This window comes from Leptodactylus fuscus, chromosome 2, assembly GCF_031893055.1.
Source record: "Leptodactylus fuscus isolate aLepFus1 chromosome 2, aLepFus1.hap2, whole genome shotgun sequence".
Classification (NCBI taxonomy): domain Eukaryota; kingdom Metazoa; phylum Chordata; class Amphibia; order Anura; family Leptodactylidae; genus Leptodactylus; species Leptodactylus fuscus.
In genome coordinates, this window is record NC_134266.1 from 70,820,805 (window position 1) to 70,838,539 (window position 17,735).

Below are 17,735 nucleotides of genomic sequence, written 5' to 3' on the forward strand. Positions count from 1 at the left end.
ATGAAAATGGCTTGTACATAGATAGCATTTGTGGTCTGTCCTTGGAATTAACTTCTGTGCAAAAATGGACATCAGTAATGCATGCACTGCAGAACAACAGACGTCTGAATACACATATAAAGTGTGGATTTGGAGTATTAAACAACAGTTGTGCCATTCGCGGCACTCTCGCCACTTTCCATAAAGGGGTATGGTGTGGGAGTGCTGCGCGCTTTGCCAGATTTATCATCATTTACAACAGTTTTGTGGTGTAAATCATGAGTGAAATCTACGCCAGCTACGAGCTGGCATGGATTTCAGTGTAGGCGCACAGACTGCCGGAGGATATGCTTAATATATGACGAAGCATTGTACTGAGTCAATGTAACATTTTCTAGGGGAATGAAAAACAATTATAAAGCAGATTTTTTAAGCTCTAAACTGATCTAAAATTGTGGCAACAAAAACGGGAGTAATCTTGCTTTAGATATTTTTTGAGACTATATGTGATATTGTTATTTCTGGCAGTGGCGTAACTAGTAATGGCGGGGCCCCGTGGCGAACGTTTGATATGTTTGAGTGGTTCACGTGCCCGCAGTCTTACTTACTAATCTCAGTTCCTGCTCACAGCTGCCTTTGTAGAAAGGGAAGCACCAGCGTCCGTGAGCAGGAGCCAGGATAAGGGTAAGTAAATGGGGCCCATTACCTACTGGAGTTACTCCAGCAGGTAACGGCCTATTAAAAGAAGAAAAAAAAATCCGCAGTGGTAGTGGCTACCACCAGGCCCCCTAATATTGCAGGCTCTATGACAGCTGCTACCGCTGCTACCCTGGTAATTAGGCCCCTGATTTCTGGTTAGCAGGACCAAAAAAGGACAACAAATGCTGGTATGGAGGAACTTGACCTTACCTTAGCCCCATTCAGTACCTTTAGGATGCTTTGGAACATTGATACTGAGCCAACAGTGCCTACCTACTTTTAGCTGAATGTGCACAAATTCCCAAAGACACACACCAAAATCTTATGGGAATTCCTACAGAGGACGGGTCAGCTCCATATTAATGCCCAGTGGTTTAAAATGTATGTCAAATGTGTGTCCAACAAGCTCATCTAGGTTTGAGGATTACATGTATACTTTGTTTTGTCCATGTAGTATATATTACACTTCCATCTACTCATTGGGATCATTTGAAAACAATTCCATATAATATGAAATCATATATGGTATATTAAATTATTGCATAAAATTCTACATTCTCTTCAATAAAATCATGAAAATACCTTCCATGACTTCATGTTGACTGAATGTGCCATCAATGGAAATAAATCTGACTTGGTTAACGTCTGCAGCAAAAGCTTAGTTAAGAGCCTCCACCCAAAAATACTGGCCAAAACTGTGAAGCATACTGCGTTATTTTGTAAGATAAATGTGGGACTCCCTGACAGAAACCTGTAGTACTGTACCCCATCAGGGTCCCAGATTTCCATCAAACTCTATTTAGGCCCATCATATTATTTTTACTTTTCTGTACGTATGGTATAATAGAGCAGAAGATGGAGATGGTGGGGGAGATGTATACCAAGTCTAACAAAGTCTTTAGCTACAACCAATATCTTCACCATCCACTTTTTATGTCTACATCGTCTCATTTTATTACTAAATTTACAATTAATTTCTTTTTCGAGAATCAGATCCTGAGCTAGAACTGCAGCACTGAGAGACAACATGGCACGTTTGTAGCTACTTAAATCCTTTTTACTCCACCTTGCTTTCTGATAAGTGATTGTGGTAAACAGTTCTTGGATCAAATTCAATCATGCCTAAAGTCCAACATTCTAGGTTAGTTCATAGCAAAGGGAATTTCAGGCAAGTTCAGACTAAGGCTGGCCGTTGACAATAGAAAAAAGCCATCCAAACTCTACAATTTTGGCAGGATTTGTTAAAGAGCTTATGAGCAATGGTAGCCACACACATAACTATTCCTCAGCAACAGCTATCTCTTCTGATACCCCTATTTAGCTGTGCTTGTGGACTGAATCGGCTAGGGGAGGAAGTAGACACTACAAGGATAACAAAAATGATTGGGCAGATGGAATCTAACTGCCCAATCCTCATCTCCCCTGACATCTGCCATCAGGGGAGTCAAGAGATCTAAATGTGCATTTGATGACCATCAAGTCCTGTTCATGGATTTGGATGACAATCATCTAATGTGATTGGCCAGTTTAAGGTGACTACTAGGGTTGAGCATTCGTGTTCGGAAAAGATCAGATTCCGATCGGCAATCGAGAAAATTTCACGATCGCGATCGGAATTCTGAACACGATCTTTTTAGGTGGGATCGAGATCGGTGATTATTTCCCACAATGCTTTGCTACTGGCCAAGCATTGTGGGAAAAGCTAACAATGTTAGCCTTCACACTGAGTATACGCTCCTCTCATTCTGAGCGGAGTGTATACTCAATGTGAAGGCTCCGCTGCGGTTCCATAGGAATGAATGGAAGAAGACAGCACACATCCTTAACCCCCTGCGCACCGGCTGTGTTCATTCATTCTAATGGCAGACTAGCTAACATCTCTAGTAGCTACTTACCTGCAGAGATGGCTGGTCCGGTGCCCGGTGTTCTTGTTCTTCTTCGCCTCGCTGCCCCCACCTCCCAGGTTAGTGTTAAAGAGCTAGGAAGAAGGCGGGGCTTGTGGCATAGGAGAGTGTGGGTGCGTACAGGGCGGGGAGACGTGACGTCTCCCCTCCCAGTACCCGCCCACACTCTCCTAAGTGAGGCGGGGGCAGCGAGGCGAAGATGAACGAGAACATTGGGCACTGGACCAGCCATCTCTGCAGGTAAGTGGACACCAGGGGGAACTAAGTAGCAAGAGGATTAAAAAAAAATCCTCTGTCTGCTTAGTGATTAAAAAAAATCACTACACAGTGCGGATTCTAACAATTAAAGCATTCAATTGTTAGATTCCATGCTGTGTAGTGAATAGGATTGTTTTTAAAATCCGATCTCCGATTAGTAAAAAAAATCCCATTGACTTGCATTGGGATCGGAATTGGGATCGAGATCGGGTTCGAATGAAAAATGATCGGAAATCGGATTTCAAAATCGATCCTGAAAAGTCAAGATCGGCTCAACCCTAGTGGCTTCCTTTCTGTCTCTGCCAAGCAGATGTCAGAAGACAGAAGGACTTGGCATGATAGATTGACAAAGGAAAAAAGTTGCCGCCTGAGAGGTGACTTATGCTCTCCTCCCCCTGAAATAATCTTGCAGGATTGGCTGTGTTGGTAAGTTACGTCTTATTAGTAGCTAAAGGATATTGGAGGAATTGGCATGGATGGAACAATGGAGGTACATACACTCTAAATGTCTTCCCGAATTTTACCTTCTAATCCCAACAGGATGACATGCTTGACTTCTGTTTTATTTTGATGTATACCTTATACCTCAAACGTGTGTAGAATATCCCACTGTGAACATGCCCTAAGGGCTTGCTTGTATAATGCCAACATGTGCCCTGTGTGTGATCTGCTTTCCCTGCATTGATGCACAATGCACATTCCCAGCTTGTGTAAGGACAAAATCTAAAAGCCTTGAGCAGACACCAATCTAATATCTAAAAAAAGCATCTTTTACCCCTTTCTATTTGCATAACGCGGCCGCACATTGCAGCTACCCACATTGTATTTCCTAATTATGTCGGCAGGGTCAGATCACAAGGATGCTCGCGAATGTTTCGAGTCATGTCTTCAGAGGAGACTACTTTTCTCTTATTAAGAAAGGAGAGCTCTTCAGTATCAAGTTACAGTAATAACGCCGTCCTCGCACTTTAAAAGACTTTATCGAGCACTTTGACTGATGATCCAGAGCAGGACTGTTGTGTAGACAGGGTAAGTAAAGGAAGATCATCATTGGGGAATGAGAATCACTCTTCAGTTTGCCTACAGTCTACAGTAAGGCTTTGAAGCCTATGAACCTGTTTTTTCTCCAGTGTCATCTCTTTTTACTTTATGGACTTCTGGTTCTATGCTGTATGCATCAAAACAAAGGAACAAAGGGAAGACTGAGGTATAACTCGCTTATTTTAAGTTATTTTTCTGGTCTCTGCCTTGATTTATACAAGAGCAACTCAATTTCCCCCTAATCGTATAGGTTTCCAGAGGTTCCTGGTCACTGCGACCAGGGTACAGCTCTATTTCTACATAGATGAAAGGCTTTACTTGTAGGGTCAGATTATGGAATGACAGGGGGGTGAAGCAGACACTTTCAGTTCCTAAGATCCAGGTCCTATTAACACCTTAAAAATTATGAAGGGTTATAAAGTAGCATTTTAGGTTGGTTTCTATATAGAGATGAGCGAACAGTGTTCTATCGAACACATGTTCGATCGGATATCAGGGTGTTCGCCATGTTCGAATCGAATCGAACACCACGTGGTAAAGTGCGCCAAAATTCGATTCCCCTCCCACCTTCCCTGGCGCCTTTTTTGCACCAATAACAGCGCAGGGGAGGTGGGACAGGAACTACGACACTGGGGGCATTGAAAAAAATTGGAAAAAGTCATTGGCTGCCGAAATCAGGTGACCTCCATTTTAGACGAATAGTGGATTTCAAATCCGGGTCATATGAGAATGTGAACTTTGTGACTATGAGACAGGGATAGCTGTACAGGCAGGGATAGCTAGGGATAACCTTTATTTAGGGGGGAATGTTATTAAAAATAACTTTTTGGGGCTCTATCGGGTGTGTAATTGTGATTTTTGTGAGATAAACTTTTTCCCATAGGGATGCATTGGCCAGCGCTGATTGGCCGAATTCCGTACTCTGGCCAATCAGTGCTGGCCAATGCATTCTATTAGCTTGATGAAGCAGAGTGTGCACAAGGGTTCAAGCGCACCCTCGGCTCTGATGTAGCAGAGCCGAGGCTGCACAAGGGTTCAAGCGCACCCTCGGCTCTGATGTAAGAGAGCCGAGGGTGCACTTGAACCCTTGTGCACCCTCAGCTCTGCTACATCAGAGCCGAGGGTGCGCTTGAACCCTTGTGCACACTCTGCTTCATCAAGCTAATAGAATGCATTGGCCAGCGCTGATTGGCCAATGTATTCTATTAGCCTGATGAAGTAGAGCTGAATGTGTGTGCTAAGCACACACATTCAGCTCTACTTCATCGGGCTAATAGAATGCATTGGCCAGCGCTGATTGGCCAGAGTACGGAACTCGACCAATCAGTGCTGGCTCTGCTGGAGGAGGCGGAGTCTAAGATCGCTCCACACCAGTCTCCATTCAGGTCCGACCTTAGACTCCGCCTCCTCCAGCAGAGCCAGCGCTGATTGGCCGAATTCCGTACTCTGGCCAATCAGCACTGGCTAATGCATTGTATTGGCTTGATGAAGCAGTGCTGAATGTGTGTGCTTAGCACACACATTCAGCTCTACTTCATCGGGCTAATAGAATGCATTGGCCAGCGCTGATTGGCCGAATTCCGTACTCTGGCCAATCAGCACTGGCTAATGCATTGTATTGGCTTGATGAAGCAGTGCTGAATGTGTGTGCTTAGCACACACATTCAGCTCTACTTCATCGGGCTAATAGAATGCATTGGCCAATCAGCGCTGGCCAATGCATTCTATTAGCGTGAACTGAGTTTGCACAGGGGTTCTAGTGCACCCTCGGCTCTGCTACATCAGATTGCTACATCTGATGTAGCAGTGCCGAGTGTGCATCAGATGTGTAGTTGAGCAAAACTGACTCAGCACTGCTAAGTCTGCATTCGCATAGGAATGCATTGGCCAGCCTTCGGCCAATCAGCGCTGGCTCTGCCGGAGGAGGCGGAGTCTAAGGTCGGACCTGAATGGAGACTGGTGTGGAGCGATCTTAGACTCCGCCTCCTCCAGCAGAGCCAGCGCTGATTGGCCGAATTCCGTACTCTGGCCAATCAGCACTGGCTAATGCATTGTATTGGCTTGATGAAGCAGTGCTGAATGTGTGTGCTTAGCACACACATTCAGCTCTACTTCATCGGGCTAATAGAATGCATTGGCCAATCAGCGCTGGCCAATGCATTCTATTAGCGTGAACTGAGTTTGCACAGGGGTTCTAGTGCACCCTCGGCTCTGCTACATCAGATTGCTACATCTGATGTAGCAGTGCCGAGTGTGCATCAGATGTGTAGTTGAGCAAAACTGACTCAGCACTGCTAAGTCTGCATTCGCATAGGAATGCATTGGCCAGCCTTCGGCCAATCAGCGCTGGCTCTGCCGGAGGAGGCGGAGTCTAAGGTCGGACCTGAATGGAGACTGGTGTGGAGCTATCTTAGACTCCGCCTCCTCCAGCAGAGCCAGCGCTGATTGGTCGAGTTCCGTACTCTGGCCAATCAGCACTGGCCAATGCATTTCTATGGGGAAAAGTTAGCTTGCGAAAATCGCAAACTGACAGGGATTTCCATGAAATAAAGTGACTTTTATGCCCCCAGACATGCTTCCCCTGCTGTCCCAGTGTCATTCCAGGGTGTTGGTATCATTTCCTGGGGTGTCATAGTGGACTTGGTGACCCTCCAGACACGAATTTGGGTTTCCCCCTTAACGAGTTTATGTTCCCCATAGACTATAATGGGGTTCGAAACCCATTCGAACACTCGAACAGTGAGCGGCTGTTCGAATCGAATTTCGAACCTCGAACATTTTAGTGTTCGCTCATCTCTATTTCTATACTAAGAAGAATGGCTGTACTTGCTTTGTACTGTGACACCACTTCAGGTATTCTTAACTAGTAATATAAAAATGTACTGTATCACACACAAAGTGTGGGGACGCACTGGGCGTACAACAAAAGCTGAAAAATACAGAGGACCTGCAGGGATTCCTGTCTGTGTGCAATGCCAAAAAACCACGGGAAAAACACTCTGCTGAATTTCCCTGGCAGAAGAGTGTAACTGACAAGACATCCCTGTCCAATTCCCAGGGCTCGCTTTAGGGGGGGCAAACTGGGCAAATGCCAAGGGCCCCTGCCTCCAAAGGGGCCCCGGGATCCACAGCACTAGACATTTAGTCTGGTGACCGGATCGGGGCAGCCTTTAATAAGTGTATCAGCGTGCATAGCATGCCGATACTATGGAGATCTAGGCTGGAGCAGGGAGTTATAAAGTCCCTACTCCGACATAGATGACTATGTGGAAGAAGGGTGCAATGACGTCAAATGAATGGGTTTTAAAGCTGACCACCAGCAAGCCATCCCCTGTCCTGTCCAGTTTCCCTGGGGTTTAGGATGGAAACTCCGGGGTGGACAGTGGCGGTAGTGTGAACCCAGCCTTACTGATAACGGGGGTATTATTTATAAGAAGGAACAATTATTAGTAAGAAAGATTGATTGATTTAAAAGGAGGCACTATAATAAGTCATAAGGCGATATAAGGGTGGTCATTTGTATTGCATATGGGCAAAAAGGTGGTTGTTATTACAGAGGGCAGAAAATGCTATTTTAAAGGGGTTTTCCAGCCGCAAACTAATTTCTGATACTGATGACCTGTCCACAGCATTGGACATCAGAATGTGATCTGTTGGGGGGTGACTGTTCTAGCGGCCTCCATGTGCTGATAACCGCTAGTGGAAAGGATGCAGCACTGCTACTATTCAAGTAATAGGAGTGGCACAGCAGCGCCATCCACTGTATAGTGGTGGTCCTGGGTAATTTCAGCGCAGCTCCTATTGCTTGAATAGTAACTGCGTAGAATCTTGTCCACAAGCAGTGTCTGGCACTTGAAAGCTGCTAAAACAGCTGATCTGTGTGGGGTTCAGGTGTCGAACCATGACAGATTACATACTGACATACTGATAATTTGTCCTGTGGACAGATTATCAGTATAAAAAATTGGTTACAAAAACCCCTTTACTTGATCTGATGCTTGTTAGGATAGAGGTCTGTGCACTGCACGAATACTTCAACGCGGTGGCTACATTCATAAGGTGGTGTGCTACCGGGGCCTAGTATACAGGCATTAGAGGTCTTTATATCATGTGTTTTGTCTGGTAATTTTCTGTATAGTGGTAAGAATTCTCCCCAGTATAACGGTATACTTATGGTGGTTTCACAACTTTATATGTTTACAATTTTTTTTCTTTTTCCCCAATCTTCTAAGATTATAACAGCATACCTCCCAACTTTCGAAGAACAGAAAGAGGGACAAAATGTGCAGCATGCAAAGCGCGCCGTGGCAAATTTAGCTCCATCCACTTTTATGTTGACTCCACCCATTCTCATTCATTTTTCATGTGTCCCCACACAGTATAATCCTCCTACAGTCATCCGTACATTATACAGTATGTCCCCACATTATATGTTCCCTTTCAACTGCCCCACAGTATTAAGTCCCTCTCCTGGTGCCCCAGTTTAAACTGGTGGAAACTAGAGGGGACATGAAACTGGAGCAGCTGGAGGGGGACATTAATACTGGGGGTAGTTGGAGGGGGACAATAAATTAATGTCAGCTGAAGTCAGACATTAAACCCGGGCAGCTAGAAGCAGACATTAAACTGTAGGGGTAGCTGGAGGGTGACATTAAACTGGGGGCAACTATAGGCAGACAGGTCCCCTCCAGCTACCTTCATGGTTTAATATCCCCCTGTTTAAGTGCCCCCCTTCATCTACCCCAGTTTCATGTCCCCCCTCTATCTCTGCCCCTAGTTTCATTTCCCCCCTTCATCTGTCCCCAGTTTCATTTAGCCCCTCCATCTACCCCCAGTTTCATGCCCCCCTCCATCTGACCCCAGTTTCATGCTCCTCCTCATCTCTGCCCCCATTTTCATGTCCTCCTCTCCATCTCTGTCCCCAGTATAATGTCCTCCCTCCATCTCTGCCCCTAGTTTCATTTCAACCCTCCATCTCCGTCCCCAGTATAATGTTCTCCCTCCATCTCTGCCTCTAGGTTACTGTTGCTTCTCAATTGCTCCTCACCACACAAACTCACAGACTCACTCACACACAGACACACACACACTCGCTATCCTGCATCTCACAGCCTTCCCCCCCTTCAGTACCTTACACTACACATCTCTCCATCTCTTCCAGGACTGCACGGGCTGTAAAGACACTCCCACCTATTCATGTGATGTCTGACATCACACACAAGTCCTTCAGTAGTACAAGCTTTCCTCCGCTCCTATCGCAGTTACAACATTTTATCTGTTATAAGAGCGGGGGAAAGTTTTTTAATAAGTAAAACACCTCAGGGCATAGCAGGGCATGCAGGGAGCTGCGCGGGACCGCGGGACAGGAGTATAAAAGCGGGAAAGTTCCACTAAATGCAGGACACTTGGGAGCTATGTATCAGTGCTGCTGGAAGTGTAGCACTGAATTCAGAAATGACTAAATATGACGGTGTTGTTGGTATGTCATGGTTTGAGGCCCCACTTTTAATTTTGCCCAGGGCCCTATTTTGTCTAAAACCAGCTCTGCCTATTCCCTAGTATGCCCATATGAATGTAGAGGATATTCAGGTTTTTTACTTTGGCTGACATAACCTGTATATTACAACAGTGACTATTTATTTGGCTGTATATAATGTTATGCTAAATGCAGAGCCTACTATAGTAAAAGCAGCTATTTGCCAGGCGGTAAGATGTTGTAAGCCAATTCCTTCCATAAAATGGTTTTAGCTGGCTAGCGAGCGTGTATATCTGTTTTATATAGTTGTTTTGTGCTTTGTGTAACCTATAATGCATTGTTGGAGGTGTACTAACCCTTAGGTACTATCATGGTGTTTTATCATACACCACTATCATACATATATCAGTATGATAGACACCATGATAGTACTTAAGGGTTAAGCAGCTTATTGCTATCTATATGTTGCACTTTATAATGTATCACTGTCACTTTAACTATGTTTGTTACTAAGTCAATGCACTTACTTCACTCTGGTACTTTGTTGAAAGAGGACGGTGTATTGATTCTATTAAAGCAGCCAGAACCCAGATGAGCATATTGGTTGTGTTGCGGTTACTTTTCATGCCACCTGCAGTGAGGCCTACACACACCTTAGCCTGAGGCCTTGTAATCACGCCAGGCGGGAAAGTCTCCCCATAAAAGAGAGCTTTCCTGCATCTTTGGTTCTTCCATCTGGAGCTCTTTTGCAGGTCTCCTATGGTGAGATCCTGGTATTAAGCAAGTCTGTATGCAAACCTAGTACATCAAACCTAGCTTGTGTATGGGAAGAGAGCAAAGTCCTGTGAGAACGGGGCAAAATGTGTTGTCTGCACCCATCCCGCGAAAGACATACAGATAATTTACCACCAAGTTGAACCTCTTTTCTTGACCACTGCTACAACTGAGGAACTATAGTCTTAGTGGTTAAAAAACTGGAAGTAGTATGATGGAAGTAGTATGCTTTCTTTAACATACAGCATGCAAAAGAAGGAACCTGGCTGTCTTTGACTTGGTTCGTGTGTGAGGAACAAAGGTGTCTACTTAGTCTTGCACAATTTGGTGTCTTAAGTGGTGGCGCGCCAGTCCCTTGCACTACATGGGGATGTGAGAAGCTGGACTCAGGGATAGCAGCTGAGCTCTGTAGTGGCTCCTAATTTAACAATGTGTTTTCTTAAGGGAATATAAATATAATATATATAATAAAACATATTACCTTAAGAATGTTTGGTGATGTGTTTTAAAAATATTCCATGGCACTATCTTTTTTTTTTTTTTTCTTTTTTTTTTTTAAACCTGAAATCTTTCTGTTTATTCTCTGGTCACAGTTGATTTATCTCATTATAATGACACAGGCAGGAGACAGATCTTGTCATTCAAAAAACGGTGATGATCACAGCTCACCTACTCAGACCCAAACACTCACCTCCAGTGACCACCATACAGGTCACAGAGTATGACTAATAAACTCTCCCATAAAAGCCAATAAACATTTCCTGTCTAATGGACCACATGGCACATGACCACAAGTTGATATGACCACATGGTTTCTGTAAAGCATATTGCTATATAATGTTAACAGTAGCTAACTAGATAGCTGTCCCTATAAACAAGTAGATAGAAAAATATAGAATAAAATTTATCACAAATTAAATACAGATTAGATAAAGAGAATCAGTTTCTGGTTTTAATCAGAAAAAATCTAGATAATACATTCCCTTTAAGGACCATGTATATAGCTTGGTTAAGGCTTATCTTGAATATGCATTTTAGAAGGTTACTTAAAAGTATAAGTCGATCATCTATCTTTTCTGATTGCCAGTAGGAATAGTGAAGATTTTTTTTGCCTTCAAGGGCAAGACGGGCCCTGCCTTACAAGGGTTTATCACCTTCCTCTGGATCCTTTCAATTAAACTATGCAACTATGTAAGAGAAAAAAAAACACAAGTAATCAGAGAAAATGTATAAAACTGTCAGAAAAAATAATGCTTCTTTACTTTATGAATATAAACATCTGGCATGACAATCTCATTAACAATTCATGTGCGCTCATAATAAAGTGTCAGCGTAGTCTGTCGCACTGTAGAGCAGGACTGACACACAGGAACACAGTGAGAGGTTTTGTAGGCAGAGTTTAAAGGAGCTTGTGACTCGGGGAGTTTCATTAATTTGCGCAGGAGAAACCATCCTTAGTCTTTCCGCTGCTTTACTGTGGAGAGACACAGGGAAAAAAGAATGTAAAATGCTCCCTAAAGCGCCATGAAGAGAAGACTTCGCTGACTCTTGTATTTGTTCCAGATGCAGTTTAACCTTGTGCAGACGAAAGGCCCCCTATTCATTACCAGCTGCAACCATCTTCCCCTCTTTAGATTTTTTTAAGCCCCATTTTAGAATTGTATTCTTCAGCCAGTAACAAATTCCGAGTTTCAATGTACAATACACTGGGATTAAGGATGTGATTGTGATGTGGATGTTTCATGATCATCACAAATTCTATGAAAACAAGACAAGGCTCTTTTCACATTATCCCCTCTAGAACATACGTCATATGAACCAATGGGTCCCCATTATACTGAAGGCTGTATTCAAAGGTTTCCATTTTTCTGTATAGAATACTGCAACATACAGTACTGCGCTTTTTCAATACAAGGGCACCCAGTGGAAAAAAAAAAAAGTATAATACACAGTATTTTTTATTCTTTAGTTTTTATAAGGAAGGTTAATGGATGACAACTGGTTCCTGCAGATATGCTGCCTCAAAAAAACACTTAAAATTGGTGTCATTCAGGAAAACAGTCGGGTAATTTACGCAGCACATCCTGAAACTGATATTTTGAAAAAATCCCAATAAGCAATGTAACCCAGAGTAGTAGCTTGAGGGTTCGGCAAAAGGCGTATCTTCTTTTCTAAATGTTCCATACACCATTCGTAATACTAATGTCTTTTATGTGGCAGAGGGGCCCTTAAAGGGGTATTCCCATAACTCTTGTTCTGCAGCCTGAAGGCCTCTCTTCACTTCCTAGATTTCTCGGCACATTGGTGGGCAGGGTTTCACTTGCTCTGCTATCTGCTATGTTTGCAGTCAGTAATGACGGATTGGTTGTAAATGCATTACCACAGTATGAAGCTGATGTGGAAACTGATGTAGCAGAGCTGGATTTGAGTCAGCTTGCATTATATACAGAGGTAACAGCAATTGGCTAAATATAAGTGGCTCAGTGCTAACACCAACCCGCAGACGAAGTTGCGGGCAGATGCTAGTACCTATATACAGTAAGTTAGGGTGTTATAGCTAAAAATGTATAAATAAGAACATTTACTTTAATGTAATAATATATTACTACTATAATTCTGCTCCATTCTTCTTCTTCATAGTTGTGGGTCCTCTGCATGTGCAGTAAACAATGATGGGATGACTGTGGGGTACTGTAATATTCAGAGTGGCCGCAGCTATGACATTTCGGTTGTAGGGACATCTTCTGAACTAGAACAATAATTAATCCTAATCTCTCTGTGAGAATGGTGGTGCGTTTCCTATCGGAGATATACTGTACATATCCCTGCTATTGACTGCGGAATACATAGAGAAAATATACATTATTATGTTACCAGAATGTAAGTAATTAGCTTAGGAGAGCTCGTGGATATATCCCTTGGGGGGTTATTAAGTCTATATCCAGGGATTTTTTAGATAAGTTAACCACAATACCAGAGTAAATGATAGTAGATCTGCTTACATTGGCATAGTGCCACCAAATCCAGTAGATGTCCCCATTTCTCTGCAACCCACAGAGGGAACCACGTGCCAGTGGTGGATCTCTTTATAGTTCATTTCAACAGGGCTGTGTTGAGTGAAACCATTTCCGTGTGCTCAGACATTACTTGCCAATAATGTATATCTAAGGAGATGCCAAAGTCCCTTCGCAGTTAATCACGGATGGCAGATTAAACATAGGAGCTGGCAACTGCAGGTATCTTTTAGATATTACGACTTTGTCCCCAGGGTTTTGTAGATATAAATGTACAAATTATGTGTTTGTAGTAATGTCCGGGGTAATATTTTGTAGAGTATACAGGATGTGACAGATCTGAATATATAGTATAAGATCTCATTATCAGCAAATTTCTTTATACATTGAATAACAATGAAATGATCAAATACCTAACCTAGAAAAATGACGCACTATATGATAAAAATAGTATTTTATGCACTTAGGAAAGCTTGTCAGGAAAAGAGGATTCACAAAAGGTGCTACGAGTCACAAAGCAATTTTCATTTAATCTGAAGGTTAGATTTTCTCAATGTTATCTTACTTTCTTATATGTACATGATATATTTTACGGATTTCCCCTCTCCCCATTAAAGACACTGTGGCCATATTACGAGAATATGCCTTCAACCACTGACCCCTCCAACTTCTGGTACCCTCACTAATGTCTAGAACAAAGATGTCACTGCTGTCTTTGATAAGTCACTGCTGGTGTGATTTGATATGTCTGACCCCCATTCGGTAAAGAGGTCACAGATAAGGTTACTGAGTACAATATATGATTTGTGTCCCCCTGTCAATCATAAACCCGTAAACATTCTGATCTTGGATGGATAGACTTCTTAACAGCTTGATAACCACATCACTTAACTCTTTAAGGATACAGGTTAGTTTGTATGTTAATTCTCGGCAACTTCCCGGCCTTCCAAAGCTCATAACTTTTTTATTTTTCTGTCCACATACCCATGTGAGGGCTTAATCTTTGCATGATAAGGTTTACTTTTATTTTGCATCATTTTGGGGTACATATAATCTTTTGATTCGTTTTTATTATCATAAGCCTCCTGAATCCTTCAAGTAGTGAATCCAGGACCCCTTGCCTTGGGGGACACCTACAGAGAGAGGGCGTGGTGAGGTAGTGGTGTGTGAGTGGGAGACGCTGAATGTGTGGTCAGTGAGGTATGAGGAGATCCAGGAAAGGGCCAGGTCTGAGATACCAAGTGATGAGAGAATTTCTAACAGGAGGGAGTGGTCAACTGTGTCAAAGGCAGAGGAGAGGTCAAGGAGGAGCAGGACAGAGTAATGGCGCTTGGCTTTGGCAGTTAGAAGGTCATTAGTCACTTTTCTTAGGGCAGCTTCAGTGGAGTGACAAGGTCTGAAGCCTAACTGTAGTCTGTCAAAGAGCAGGTTGGACAAGAGATAGGAGGAGAGTTCTGAGTGGAGGTGTTGCTCAAGTAGTTTTGAGGCTTATGGGAGCAGTGAGATGGGACGATAGGTGGCTGGAGAGGATGGGTCAAGGGACAGTTTCTTAAGTATAGGTGTGACTGTGGTGTGTTTGAAGGCAGAGGGGAAGGATCCATTGGCTAGAGATAGGTTGAAGAGATGGGTTAGAGCTGGAGTAAGTGAGGTGGGATTTGGAGATTAGGGAGGAGAGTTTTTCATCAGTGATGGTGGAGAAACAGGTCAAGGATGATGAGCAGTGAGCAGTTGGGTAGAGGGGTTGCCAGGGGTGTAGGGTGGGATTGTCTCTGATGGTGTCAATTTTAGTTTTGAAGTAAGAGACAAAGTCATCAGCTGAGATAAGTGATGTCGGAGGGTGCGCAGGAGGACGGAGGAGAGCGTTGAAGGTGGTGAATAGCTGTTTGGGATTGCGAGAGAGTGCAGATATGAGCGTGGTGAAGTAGACCTGCTTTGCGGAGGTGAGTGCGTTCTTAAATGTGAGAACTGCCTCTTTGTAACCTCCTTTTCTCTTTGAGGAAGTCTTCCTGGCTTTTCTTCCAGAGGCATTCTGCAACCCGCGAGGCACGTCTCAGTATTTTAGTCAGGTCGGTGTGCCAGGGTTGCCTATAGATCGGTCGGGCTCTGGTGTTTGTGTAGGAGGCCACAGAGTCAAGGGCTGAGGTAATGGTGGTGTTATAAAAGGCAGCAGTGGCATCTGTGTCCTGGAGTGAGGATATGTCAGCGAGTGGTAGAAGAGAGTCTGAGAGGGTGCAGGTGTCAAGGTGGTTGAGGTTCCTGCGGGGGCGTGTTGGTTTAGAGGTTGGGGTGTCTATTGGAGAAGAGAGGGCAGAGAATGTCAGCAGGTTGTGGTCAGAGAGCATGGATGGAGAGTTAGAAAGGCTGCATATGGATCAGAGGCGGGTGAATACGAGGTCTAGCGTGTGCCCCTCTATGTGGGTGGCAGAGGAGGACCATTGGGAGAGACCAAAGGAGGCGGTGAGGGACACGAGGCTAGAGGCGGAGGGGGGGGGGGTTGTCTGTGTTAATGGGGATGTTGAAATCACCCATGATTATGTTGGGGGTGTCTGTGGATAAGAAGTGTGTGAGCCAGGTGGTGAAGTGGTCGATGAAGGCAGCAGTCGGTCCAGGCGGTCGATATATGATGGCCAGTTGGAGGTTGGAGGGTGAGAAGATACAAACAGAGTACACTTCAAAGGAGGGGGGGTTGAGGGCAGGTAGCACTTGGATATGGGTGAATGAGCAATTGTCTGACAGGAGGACGCCTCCACCTCCACCAGGTTTATTGTTGGGGCAGGGAGTATGTGAGAATTGCAGACCACCATAGGAGAGGTGTCTGAGGATGTCAGCCATGTTTCTGTGAGACCGAGAAATGTAAATTCATTAAGAATGAAAAGGTTGTGGATGTAGTCTAGTTTATTACGTATGGAGTGGGCATTCCATAGTGCACCGGAGAGGACAGGGGGAGGGGGAGGAGCGGGTGAGATTGGTTTGAGATTTCGGGGGTTCCGTGCACTAATGCCAGGTATGGGGAAAGGGCCGACAGTGGAGATATGCTGGGAAGGTCCAGGATTAGGAGGTATGTCACCAGAAGTAAGGAGGAGCAGGGAGAGGGACAGCAGGTGTAGGTAGGAGAGGGTGCGGGGGGGGGGGGTTGGGTTGTATGTGTCTGGGGCAGAAAGTCTGCAGGTATGTAAGTAGCTGTGCAGAGAAAGTTATATGGTGGGGTAGGAGAGAGGGAGAGATGAGGATTTCTTTACTGACAAGACTGGTTTGGGGTGGAAAAGTGGTTTTTACAAGGATTGGGAGAACAACAGTGATTAAAGTGAGAAGCATTTCAGTTAGAGAAGTGATCAGTTTGTAGTAGTTGCCATGTAATATTTCAATTTCTAATAGTTTTTCCTCAGTATATGAAATAAGTACGCTCTAAGTCTAGGTTCACAGTGTTGAAAATGAAGAGGAATTCCTCTTCATCTTCCACCACTGTATTCGGCTTGAGTATAGCTTATAGATCATGGCTTTATCATAGGATAACCCTGGCGTCCTTTCTAAAGAGCTACGATAGGCTCCTTCTGTAAGAAAAGTTGAAGCCCAGGTACTATGTGTTGCCCTATAGCAGCTCAGAAGCTGAATATGTGATCCGAGTACCGTAACCTATTTATTTTAGCAGTTGGTAGAGATTTTTTGTGGCTAATCCCCATTGATGACATGCCAGATAATAAATGTTTGTTCTCATAGATGTACATAGATTTAAAAAACAAAAGGCCTGATATTCTGAATGATTCAGTCAATGATTCATTTGCTTATAATTATAGTTTCTGTGGACACAAGGAATCCGAGGTTTATCCCTGGACTTAACCCCTGCAGAAAAAAAAAAAAACCTTACTAGACATGGGAAGGGGGACTGCAGGCAAAAGATTAAGATTACTGTGTAGAAGGTATGCGATTTTCTCCGATGTAGCAGGTTTCACTGAATGAGAGATTTCCGTTCACAAGACCCGGCTTGTTCAATCTCTGTGCTGTCCTTGAAGTGACAAGTAAATATCTGCCTCCAAAGCAGAAAATGAATCAAATGTAAGCGGTAGAGAGAAGAAAATGAAAACGAGAGGAAATATGCAAGCCGAAATGCGGAATCTCAGTTTCATATATTTAAATAGCTAAAGCCTAGAGGAAATCACAGGCGCACTTAGATTATTACAAATACTATACAAGTGTGGCATATTTATTGCTTGCATATTCACAAGTCATACACAGGAGTGGAGGGGTGGACATACAGCCTACTCAGACCTTGCAGCTGCACAGGGGCCCGCCGAAGGGGTGGGTATAATTAGGGCTTCAAAGTAAAACTTCAATGCCCAGGCAAAAACCAAAGTGTGTGCCTTGTACTTCAAAGTTGAGCGCAGGACTTGCTCTAAATACACTCAACTTTACCACATTTTGCTCATAGGACTACTTTGATATTTAAAACTGGACACAGCGACGGAGATTTACAAATAGATAGTACAAATTTAGGCAGTCTGGAAATATATCAGATTTATCACAGTGACTAACTGGAATATCTTTAAACTGTTCGGTCTACATTTATACCACGTTTTAGTTTGCTTACATTGA